Source organism: Rhinopithecus bieti, unplaced genomic scaffold (genome assembly GCF_001698545.2).
Source record: "Rhinopithecus bieti isolate Rb0 unplaced genomic scaffold, ASM169854v2 scaffold_19482, whole genome shotgun sequence".
Classification (NCBI taxonomy): Eukaryota; Metazoa; Chordata; class Mammalia; order Primates; family Cercopithecidae; genus Rhinopithecus; species Rhinopithecus bieti.
The window spans coordinates 2,310,101-2,321,315 of record NW_016809768.1 but is presented as its reverse complement, the minus strand read 5'-3'; the positions used below and the strand labels follow the sequence as shown (position 1 = coordinate 2,321,315).

At 44.8% G+C, this 11,215-nt stretch overlaps 1 protein-coding gene and 1 long non-coding RNA gene across 10 annotated transcripts in view; one reads left to right on the top strand and one right to left on the bottom strand.

The window, feature by feature from the left end:
• The window catches only part of AGAP1 (ArfGAP with GTPase domain, ankyrin repeat and PH domain 1), a 662,058-nt gene that overhangs the window by 184,432 nt on the left and 466,411 nt on the right, over positions 1-11,215 (top strand). The window lies entirely within an intron of this gene.
• Positions 227-5,305, bottom strand: LOC108540976 (uncharacterized). The gene is made up of 3 exons (XR_001888820.1): positions 4,862-5,305; positions 2,034-2,207; positions 227-622 (listed from the first exon to the last, which is right to left on the bottom strand). It is a non-coding gene; the product is annotated as an uncharacterized LOC108540976 (long non-coding RNA).

Sequence of the window (11,215 nt, the reverse complement as noted above, 5' to 3'; positions counted from 1 at the left end):
AAGCTCCGCCTCCCGGGTTCACGCCATTCTCCTGCCTCAGCCTCCCGAGTAGCTGGGACTACAGGCGCCCGCCATGTCGCCCGGCTAGTTTTTTGTATTTTTTAGTAGAGACGGGGTTTCACCGTGTTAGCCAGGATGGTCTCGATCTTCTGACCTCGTGATCCGCCCGTCTCGGCCTCCCAAAGTGCTGGGATTACAGGCTTGAGCCACCGCGCCCGGCCCAGGTGGCATCTTAATGAGGAGAGCGAGTCTGGGACTGGATCTGTTTCCTCGTAATGTAGGCTAGCAAAGGGGCAGGAAAACTGCAGCCCTGCAGCCTGTTCTGAAACCTCAGGTGTCTGTTCCCTTATGTCCTCTGACAGGAACTTTGCAGGGAGGGATCTCCAGCCAGATATGGTATTCCACTGCAGGAATCAGTTAACCTTTTGGTAGCATTTGGGGGTCAGAGCCTCCAGAAACTTCCCTTCGTGTATTCTCTTAAAATATTAGAAAATGATGCGTGTTATTTTGTTAAAAGAATTGGTTTGCACGAAATTGCTCCTGTCATCGTTGGCGTTCAGAGGAAGTTAAGACCTGAAGGTCCCAGTTCTCTAATAGCAGGTTTGCATCTTTGTTCTGTGGACTTTGAAGAAAACAGTAATTAGCTGCCTTGGTTCCAGACAAGTTTGTATCAGAGAGAGAAAGAGAAAGGCACAGACATGATTTAGAGAGGATGCGTTTCGTTGTGGTCCCTCTTGATACAAGTTAAAAGCATTTGGGGTTTGGGTAGTTCCTCTGGTCGAATGGATTGATAGTAGATTTGGAGTAGTAAGGGGGTGACGTGTGTTGGAATATTTATAGTAATGCTCAGTTTGTTCTTTGTGGTCAGTTCTTCTCTGGGTGGAATTACTTTGGTCTGAGACATAATATTACTAGCATTGTGAGTTGTATAGAAAAATGGAAATTTAATGAACTACACTACAGCACATATGGTCAGAACTCTAGGGCCTCACTTTTTTCTGAAGTGCTAGGTAATTACATACTGAAAAAAGCTACATCTTTCACCTGGATAAATTCTTTGCCTTTGACTAAAATGTCTGAAATTTCAATATTCTTAGGATTTTGGTGATACCAGTGTCTATTACAGGTAAAAGCTGTTGTCCCCACAAGTATCACAACCTCTCATTTTATTACACATCTCCAGTCTTTACATATTTGCTTCCTGTGACATAAATGATTCAGAATTTAGGTGCTGTATAAGATTTTGAATTTAGATAAGAGTCTCTAAGGTAAGAGTCAGATGCAGTAGAGCCCAGGCTCGGTTTCCCTGTAAATGTCCATAGGATGCAAGTCCCCAAACCACTGGGGACAGGTGAGTTTGTAGAACTCGGAAATTTTGGATCTGAGGAAGGTAAAATGGTGTGTGTTATAGAACACTGCCTGTGAGGTCGGGTGGCGCCCTGTAATAACACACTAGTATTTTGCAGCAAAGCCTGAGATATCCACACTCAGTGAAATAAATAGTGATTAAAAATAGCCTCATGCCAGTTAGGTTAGAGTCTGGTTTTGCCACCGAAATAATTTGCCAACCATTTATGAAAAGAAGTTCCTTCCATTCTCAGACCTTTTTGAATTTTAGATTGACAGCTAAACTATCGTAGATATGCAACATGATAAGCATCATGAGAAGCACCACCGGCTTTCTCTGCATCTTAGCCATAATGTTTAAAATTTAGAGCCCTTGAAAATATAAAGGAAATTAAAAATGACATCAGCTGGTGCAGGTTTTCCTTCTGTTAGAATCTTTCCATCTTCTTTGAAACAGCTAAGTAAATTTTTGAATTGGCTACAGGAAACTAAAGACAAAGTAATTATTGCATTAAATAGTCTATTTGGCTTCTTAAATGCTTAGGCAAGGTATTTCCATTAGCACAGGGAAGCAAGATGGCTGGAGTCTTATTTTAAAGCACACACGGGCTCCTACACATGTGTGCCTTTGGTTTGCCTGTATTCTGAACTCAAGGCGTTAAGGATGAAAGGATTGGAACACCTACCTTTTGTAGGATGATTCTCTTGTACTGTCTGATCCGTGTTGGAACTTGTCTTTTTAGGCTCTTCCCAGTTCTTCCCCCTAACGCAGAACAGTTGCCTCCCTGAGTTCAGGGTTGCTCCCTCTATATAAGGCTTGCAGCTGATAGCAGCTGGCCAGCAGACATTCCAGAAAGACCCTGTGTCAGATCAAGAGCAGTTTCGTGTTACCTGATACACATGTATTGAGGCAGAGTCCGTTGACTCAAGTATAATTTAATGCAAGGAAAGATCAAATAATAAATGATTAATGACATTGTAGAGGGTCCCCTTGCAGCGCATGCTCTCTGCATCCCAGTGGATGCCATCCGGGCCAGCCCTGGAACCAGCTGCGCTGGGAGTGAAGTCCACACTGACTCTGCCCATCCAGAGCATTCGGTGTCTTTAGGGTGTTCTCTAGCTGTCTGGGAGGATTGATTACAGTAATAAAGTGATTCATTGATACTCTTACTGAGGTTAGCTTTTAAAATTAGTAACTTACAACTAATTTTTGACAGCACATTTTATGAGTGGCTTTGTTCTTTAATTTCTGATTTCCTTGATTTATATCACTCAATTACTGTAGGGTGACAGACTTTTTTTTTGGGGGGGGACGGAGTCTCACTCTGTTGCCAGGCTGGAGTGCAGTGACCCAATTTCGGCTCACTGCAACCTCCCCCTCCCAGGTTCAAGCGATTCTCCTGCCTCAGCCTCCCAAGTAGCTGGGACTATAGGCGTCCGCCACCATGCCCAGCTAGTTTTTGTATTTTTAGTAGAGAGGTGGTTTCACCATGTTGGCCAGGATGGTCTCCATCTCTTGACCTCTTGATCCACCCCTCTCGGTCTCCCAAAGTGCTGGGATTACAGGCATGAGCCACCGCACCCCGGTTTTGTTTTTGTTTTTTAAATCATTTTAAACAAACAACCTTCAGTGGAGAATGTGAGGACACAACAATTCAAGGAAACAATTTGATAGATTTTGATTTTTAAATTTGATTTGTTCCTGAAAAGGACACTTGTAAGGAAACTGTGTAATTCAGTGTTGCTCATTTGAAACATTTTGAACTGATCACAGTCTTTTGTTATTAGAATTGATTAGCTACAGTCTTTTGCTGTTACAATTGAACATTCCTAGCGTTTGCTTGCTTTTTGTAAATGACTCCAGATAGCAATTTGGGAAACTTCTCATTATTTTTGTTTAGGGCTAAAATTATTCTCCTGGAGACAGAGCAGTTGTGCTTGGGGTACATGGAAGAGCTGTGCTGAAGGTCAGCCAGGGAACCTTGTAAGCCACCCCGGGGTCTGTGTCCTGCTGTGTTTATTTCCTTAGGTTGGAGCCCAAGTTTCAGCATAGGTCACCTGTCAACATCTTTCTCTTTGATGACTTGGGGTGGAATATCCTGCCACCAGGGGAATGTTCAAAAGTATATCTGCTCCAGAGGTCCTCCAGTGCTAACACGCACATTGCAGCAAATTATTGGGTTATACAGTTAACAAATACCTTTCGTTTGGAGCTGTAAGACCCAATTATAAAGCACCGGTAGTTTTGTTTTTTTAAGTAATCTTATTGTCTCTAATGCATTAACAAACATATATTGCGTTTCTATAGTGTGTTCTGCGTTCACTAGGCAGTGGGAGCTGGAGCTAACTAGAGCACAGTTCCTGTCTTCACAGGTCAGTAGCACACTGGAGGAGATGGAAACGATTGAATGAATCACAGCCTCACGGGGTACTTGAGGGAAGATATGACTGTTTCTCTGCACAGCGTATCTCCATTAGAGCACTAGTCGCACTGTGTAATAATAACCTCGCATACATGCCTGCCACTTCTAACTGGTGAGTCCTTCCTGGGCATGAAGCGTCATCATTCCTCTGTGTACTGCCGAGTTATAGGCACTGTCCTGGACACATAGATTTTAGTAAATGTTTGTGGGAGGAACTAATGAGAACTAGAAGAGGGAGTGAATTGAATGTCCTTGAGTTAATGGGAAGGAGTTAATGTAAGGCCTCACAGAGGGGTAAACGAGCTGGATCTTGTAGGATCTGTAGGAGTTTATCAGGTAGAGACGACTCCACCAGCAAGGTGTTTGGGATTTCTGTAGTTAATTGTTAAGAATTTATTCCTGTTCCCCAGATCTTTATGACTAATGCTAACACTAAACATAAAACAGGATGTTACTCTTTCTGCAGTGAGCTTTCGTGTTTTTGTTTTTGAAAACTGTTTTTGGTATATGGTTTTTTTTTCTGATAGGAATTCTCCTTTAGGCTATTGTCAATTTATTTTCCTGTAATGATTTGAAACAATTATATTAGCTTAAAATGATGTCACAATGAGTGAAATAACAAAAAAAAAGTTTTAGTTATTGAGGGTAGTCTCGTGATGAGCTGAAGTGCACACAGCTGCACTCATGTTGCCAGGTGGTTAAGAACAGAATTGGTATTAAGGTCAATGGATTAGCAGAAAGGGGGGAGATTATTGTCTCTTCGTTATTTAGAAAGAAGTACCATCTGCCCATGATCGTTTTGGTTTAGGTTTTGTTCAGCCCAAATTAGAATCTGCTGTGGTGCTGATTGTGCCTTGTGGATGACAGCCCTAGAACTGTTTCCCATTGTTGATACATGTACTCACCTTTGCTAGTTCTCTCTTCTCCTATTAAGACATGAATGTAGCTGCTCCTTTAAGTTCGTTTAGCTAGTTTTAATTCAACGATGGGTCTTGGCCCTTTGTATTCTTATAATCTTTTGTTGTGTTCATTTTCCTGGTTGATTTTTAATTGTGACATCACTAACAGCTCTAAAGACTCAGAAAGCTTACCAGACAGCACGCTTCGCTGGGTCAGAAGATGGGAGTCCTCTCCTCTCTCATTCAGTACCAGGGTGTACCAGTGAGAGCCTTGTGAAGGGATTGTTTCAGCGGCTCCTTATCTAACAAATGAAGATAATTTTTATGAGGTGCCTTTGGGTCGGTGGGAGTGGAAGGGAAAATGATGGTTGCTTTCCTATACTGTCCTTTGTTGGGAATGGTGAAAATATTTTGAATCCGTTTCTGGTGTGATCGTTAGGTCCAAGATTTCACGCGACGTCGTGTGCCGGGTGTCTTGGTCAGCATGCAGGAACGCTCCTTTTTTCTCTGTACGGCCTTTGGGGGCATCGTTTGAGTGGATGTTCATCTGTTTGAGACGATTGTCAGAGGGAATCTTGTGTTCCTTTGCTCTCTGTGCCTGTCATTGCAAGGGCTTCTTTGAGCTGGTCTGCTGACTGTCAGGCACTTGAGACTGACTCCGTGAACAATGCCGCCAGCCTTTCTGACACGGGCCCCGCCCTCTCTGACTCCTACACAGGATCAGAATCACTCAGATACCACTTCTGTTGGTGGAGGTGAGGGAAGAATATTTATCCAGTTTCTGCCTTTCTGCCCCCATTAGCTCTTTACAGAAAAAAAAAAAAAAAAAAGCAAAACCAGTTGTTCTGTGAAGTATGCAAAGCAGGGTTTTGGCCTTGAGGATGTGTGTTTGTGACTTGCTTTCCTGTACCGTAAGTGCTGCTGTCTCAGGAGCGGGCACAGTTGCTTATGGTGCTGACGGGCCTGCACGGCGCTGGTCCTGCTCCTCTGGTGCCAGTGCAGCTCGTTGACAGGCTCCAAGACACTTGGATAGCTCACTCTTCTGGCTATTTCAGTTGCCAAACTAGAATCCCAACCTTCTGAGAGTCTCTTCTCTTTTGGATTTGTTCATAGATGTCTAGTCTGCTCTCCTGATCTGGTTCATGAACACTCTGGAAGCCAAGTTCATTGAAGACACTGTGGATGTGTCATTTGGAAGAGGAGACTGGAGCATGGAGGCTTTGTTCCTAGTATTAGAGAAACAGACATGGAAAGGACACAGTGTCTAGCGCTGCTTAAGGAAACTTAAAGGCAAAAGGATTTGGGCTCCGAATTAGGAAGTCATTTCTCACAAGCAGAGCTATTCCAATGTGGAAGAAGCTGGCTTCTCCTATCACTGGAGGCACCCAGACTCGGGCTGGTGAGGGACTGTTAGGATGGGGGCTGTGTGTATTGTCGCGGGTAGCATTGGTGCTCTTCAAGTCCCATCCTAGTTTTCAAGGTCTAGAGTCCTTTCAGAATCTAGGATTTGATTTTTCACCTGATCTTCTCTCAGCGGTTACTTTTCTCCCAGATTTAAAGGAAGATACTTGTCTGGAGTTTCTTTGGACTGTCCTCCTGCCTGCCTGCCTCCCGCCCCCACCTTGGAATCCTGGTATATTCTGCCGGCTCACCTGAGATGTAGTAAGAGTTCTGCCTGTCAGCTGCGAAGTGCTGGGTGGAAGGTCCCTGCTTCCCACTCTCCCTTTCCCGCCTGCCAGCCCCACAGTAGTGCTGCCTGGGCTTGTGTTTGGCCATGAAGCCCCTCTCGATACCGATGCCATTTGTCTTCAGGGCATCCAGATGGCGAGTGGTGGCTGGGCATGATCTTAATCGGATTCCTCCTATGCACAGTCTTGACTCAAAAACTGATTTTAGGTGTGTGGATAATACAATGATGGTGGCAAGAAAGAATGAACGCTTTTCTGTTGGTTGTTGGAACACATTTAAATTGCCACATGGAGAAAGCACAGTGTCTTGATTCAGTGGAGTGGATTTAGTCTTGACAGCAATACTTCGGTTAGTAAGGTGGTTCTGCCTAGTTATCTACATCCCTGAGCCCTGCCTACCTTATGCCAGTAAACAAATGTGTCACCGTGCAGCCCAGCACCATATCTTTGTTTTACTTGATTTAGCTGTAATATGGGTTTTGCAAAAGACCTAAAAATAGAAACATTGCATATGTGGCTATGTTTGTATTTATAGTTACTATGAGATATACATTTGCCCAGGTGGATTTTTTGTATCCCGAAGCTACAAGTATAAGCCAACCTTGTATTTTGCTTTCACTGTTTTCCCCTGTGTTTTCTCATGATCTTCAATTTAACTACTTCCTTTAAAATGATTGACCATTGTTACCTTAAAATTATAAACGGGAAGAATAGAGCTCTTTTTTTCCTTTGGCTTAATCCCCTTCCCACTCCTCTTATTCATAGAACTGGAGGAGTAACGATTACTTGGCAGCATATGGATTCGTCTCATTCCTGGTACAAGCCAAATATGTGTTTATTTTGGAGAGCTAGTCTGAGTGCTGCGTCCCAGCGTCACCTTTCATAATCCCTGCTGTGCCTTCTTCCGGAGGGCTGGCACCAGAGAGCATTGCCTGGAAAGCAGAGTCATCTGTGCTCTTGAGATTTTAGAGAATAAGGATGGATATTCCTTGTTGGGCGTGACTTTCCATCTTCAGAGTAAGAAAGCATTGACACAATATATTGATGAGGTTTGTTCACTGGAGTCTAATAAAGGTCATTCGGTGAATTCAGTGTTTTCAGATATTTAGGTTTCTAATATGATACGAATGGTGTTACGTGGATCTGTGTTGTACTGACGCTGACATTTTGACTGTCGTTTGTAAGTAATGTACGACTACTTTGGATCAAAAGCACCATGGCTTAACCATTGAAGATGATGTTACAAACTTAGATAATGGTTGTGCCAGCAGGTAACTAGTGAGAGGAACTTTAGCTTTATATGCAAGAGACCAGAGCACAGGGAGCTAGCCCCATGGCTGGCCTTCCTTGTGGCTACCCACGCCCTGCGACTGAAGAGCGGTGATTAAATATATATTCATAGAAGATTGATAAAATCTGCTTTGTCCGTGGAAATGAGCTAAAATATTAACAATTCAGGCTGGGCACGGTGGCTCAAGCCTGTAATCCCAGCACTTTGGGAGGCCGAGACAGGCGGATCACGAGGTCAGGAGATCGAGACCGTCCTGGCTAACACAGTGAAACCCTGTCTCTACTAAAAATTACAAAAAACGAGCCGGGCGAGGTGGCGGGTGCCTGTAGTCCCAGCTACTCGGGAGGCTGAGGCAGGAGAATGGCGCAAACCCTGGAGGCGGAGCTTGCAGTGAGCTGAGATCTGGCCACTGCACTCCAGCCCTGGCGACAGAGCGAGACTCCATCTCAAAAAAAAAAAAAAAAAAAAAAGAATTCAAGGATGTTTGGGCTTTGATTGGGCTGCGGGAGAAGTGTTGGGCCTGAGCCCTTGTGGGGGTGGGATGGGGCAGGGGTTTGAGTATGAATGCTGGTGTCCAGAGGGGTCAGGGGCCCTGCAGCCCCCTCTGGAAGCTGTGACTTGGGAAGCACGCTCATGACCATTTGGACCCATCTCAGGTGACTTGATGTGTGATTCCCCCCGTCTCTGTTCTGTGGCTCTCTGTGGGCCTGAGGAAGGGGTCCCAGGCATCCTCTTGATGCCATGGTGGGAGGCACCGAGAGCAGAAGGCTGGCTTCTCCTGGTGTCTTGTTCTTGGCAGGGAGCAAGTGACATCCATTTTGGCTGGTGCTGACATGGTGATAGTACCTACGCAGGTATGTGTAGCTGGGCTGTACCTGCCAGGAGCATCCTGGCATGGGTAGCCTGCCTGAGCTTCTCCTTGTTGGGATTGCTGTCCTTAGGCACATCCTCATCTTCAGGCCTCACCAGAAGAATCGCCTGGCCTGGTGGGAAGAGAGTGGCTGCGGGCTCCCACAGGTTCAGCTCAGAGTCCCACTCCACACTTCCTGGGCCAGCTTCCCCCTCTGAACACCTGAGCTGACACTGGGACTGTGAATGCAGATACGATGACCGTGCTCACAGCTGCAGCTCAGGATGCAGCCAGCTGTGTTTTTCCTGCTTCCTCTCAGCTCGGCAGTTTGCTGGCCTCTGAAAATTTTAGTCCTTTTGACACTCTCTCTGACACTTCTTGTGCGCCTCCCAAGGAGGAAGCACGCACTAGAGTGGAGGAGCAGGTGACTGCAAACCTGGTGCCATGCTGGAACGGGAGAGGGGTGACTGTCCTGTTACCTTTCCTCCAGCTGGTTAACCATCTTGTCTGCTCCCTTCTCCCAACACAGCCCACACGTGGACGCCAGACACATGCAGAACCATTGTTTTTTGAAAGATCTGTGAAAGTGTAAAGGCTTTGTTCACTCATTCTTGAGACTAACAGTTCAAGTTCACAAGACAAGAATAAATGTGGAATACAGTATGCACCTAAAAATAGAATACAGTTTTAATTTTCATCTGTACCGTTAGCATTGACCAGCACTTAAACTGAATAATGTGCTCTTAGACTCTGTGTTAATTGACTTTTAAAAGTAGATTGTTAATAGAGCAGTAGGTTGGAAATTACAGTATTGGCGAAATTTATTGTTTTCCACATGTGCATACCTTAAGTCCTATAAAGGGTCTAATTTAGTTTGCTTGTAGTTTTTATTTGAGACGGAGTCTTGCTCTGTCGCATAGGCTGGAGCGCAGTGGTGCGATCTCGGCTCACTGCAGCCTCCGCCTCCTGGGTTCAAGCAATTCTCTGCCTCACCCTCCCAAGTAGCTGGGACTACAGGCATCCGCCATTACGCCTGGCTAATTTTTTAAATATTTTTAGTAGAGACGGGGTTTCACCATGTTGGCCAGGCTGGTCTCGAACTCCTGACCTTGTGATCCACCCACCTCAGCCTCTCAAAGTGCTGAGATTACAGGTGTGAGCCACCACGCCCGGCCTCAGTTTGCATATTTTGTACTGTGTTATAAAACAGTATCAACACTTTTGTTTGTTTTAACGTAGAAATAACAATATATACATTGTGGACTCCTCCTTTCAAGATGGTCATATTTCATTTTCACTCTGAACTAGCTTGGTAGCTAAGAATGGGGCATCTGGAGCCAGGATCCTGTTTGGTGGGGGTTTTGTTTCGTTTTATTTGAGATGGAGTCTCACTCTGTTGTCCAGGCTGGGTGCAGTGGTGCAATCTTGGCTCACTGCAACCTCTGCCTCCCAGGTTCAAGCGATTCTCCTGCCTCAGCCTCTCGAGTAGCTGTGATTACAGGTGCGTGCCACCATGCCTGGTTAATGTTTTAAAATTTTTTAGTAGAGATGGGGTTTCGCCATGTTGGCCAGGCTGGTCTCGAACTCGTGACCTCAAATGATCCGCCCACGTTGGCCTCCCAAAGTGCTGGGATTACAGGCCTGAGCCACCGTGCCTGGCCCAGAACCCTGAATTTGCCGGTTTCTAGATGTGTGACCTTTAGCAAGTTATTTAACCTGTCTGTGCTTCAGTTTTGTCACCCGAAAAGCGAGGACTGGCAATGGCATTTAACCTGCTGGGCGTTGGTGAGTGAACTCGTGTGGGAGTGTGCTCACATGCTTGTTTGTGTGTGTGTGTTTTCAGGCAGCACGAGCATGGAGTTCGTGTTCCGGCTTGTTGCCAGCTGCTGTAGTTTACAGTCCTTTTTGTTAATGGACTCATCCCACCCCCTCCAACACAGGGAATGTTCTGGAAGGAAGTGCGGCTACCCTGCCATGGTTCTGTGTCTATGGGAAATCTTATTCTCCTGGAAAACCCAAAGTAAATTATTTTCTTTAAGACAGAACTGGGGACTGGCGCGGTGGCTCAACTCCTGTAATCCTAGCACTTTGGGAGGCCAAGGTAGGCTGATCACTTGAGGTCAGGAGTTCGAGACCAGCCTGGCCAACATGGTGAAACCCTGTCTCTAGTAAAAATACTAAAATAATTAGCCAGGCATGGTGGCGGATGCCTGTAATCCCAGCTACTCGGGGGGCTGAGGTGGGAGAATTGCCTGAACTCGGGAGGCAGAGATTGCAGTGAGCTGAGATCGCACCACTGCACTCCACCCTGGGCAACAGAGTAAGACTCCATTTCAAAAAACAACAACAAAAAAGACAGAATTGGTAAAAATACTGATCCCTTGGAAAGAAGTAACTATTTTAGATACCATTGTTTTATTAAAAATGTACTTGCCTCCCTCATATTTGATATAATACCATCTAGATTTGTATAATTTATAAATATTGTACAATACTTAATACGTATTATATTTAATATTTATAAATTATACAATAAAATTTATAGATTATAAAATAAGTTTAGTTATTTTAATATTTAAATGTGTTAAATGTAAGTTTGTAAAATTTAGGAATAACTTGTTAGAAAGGCAAAGAAGCTCTGGATTGAAAGGTGTATGCTGAGGTCAAGAGTCCAGCTCGCTCGCCTTTGAGGAGATGGCCTTTTTTTTTTTTTTTTT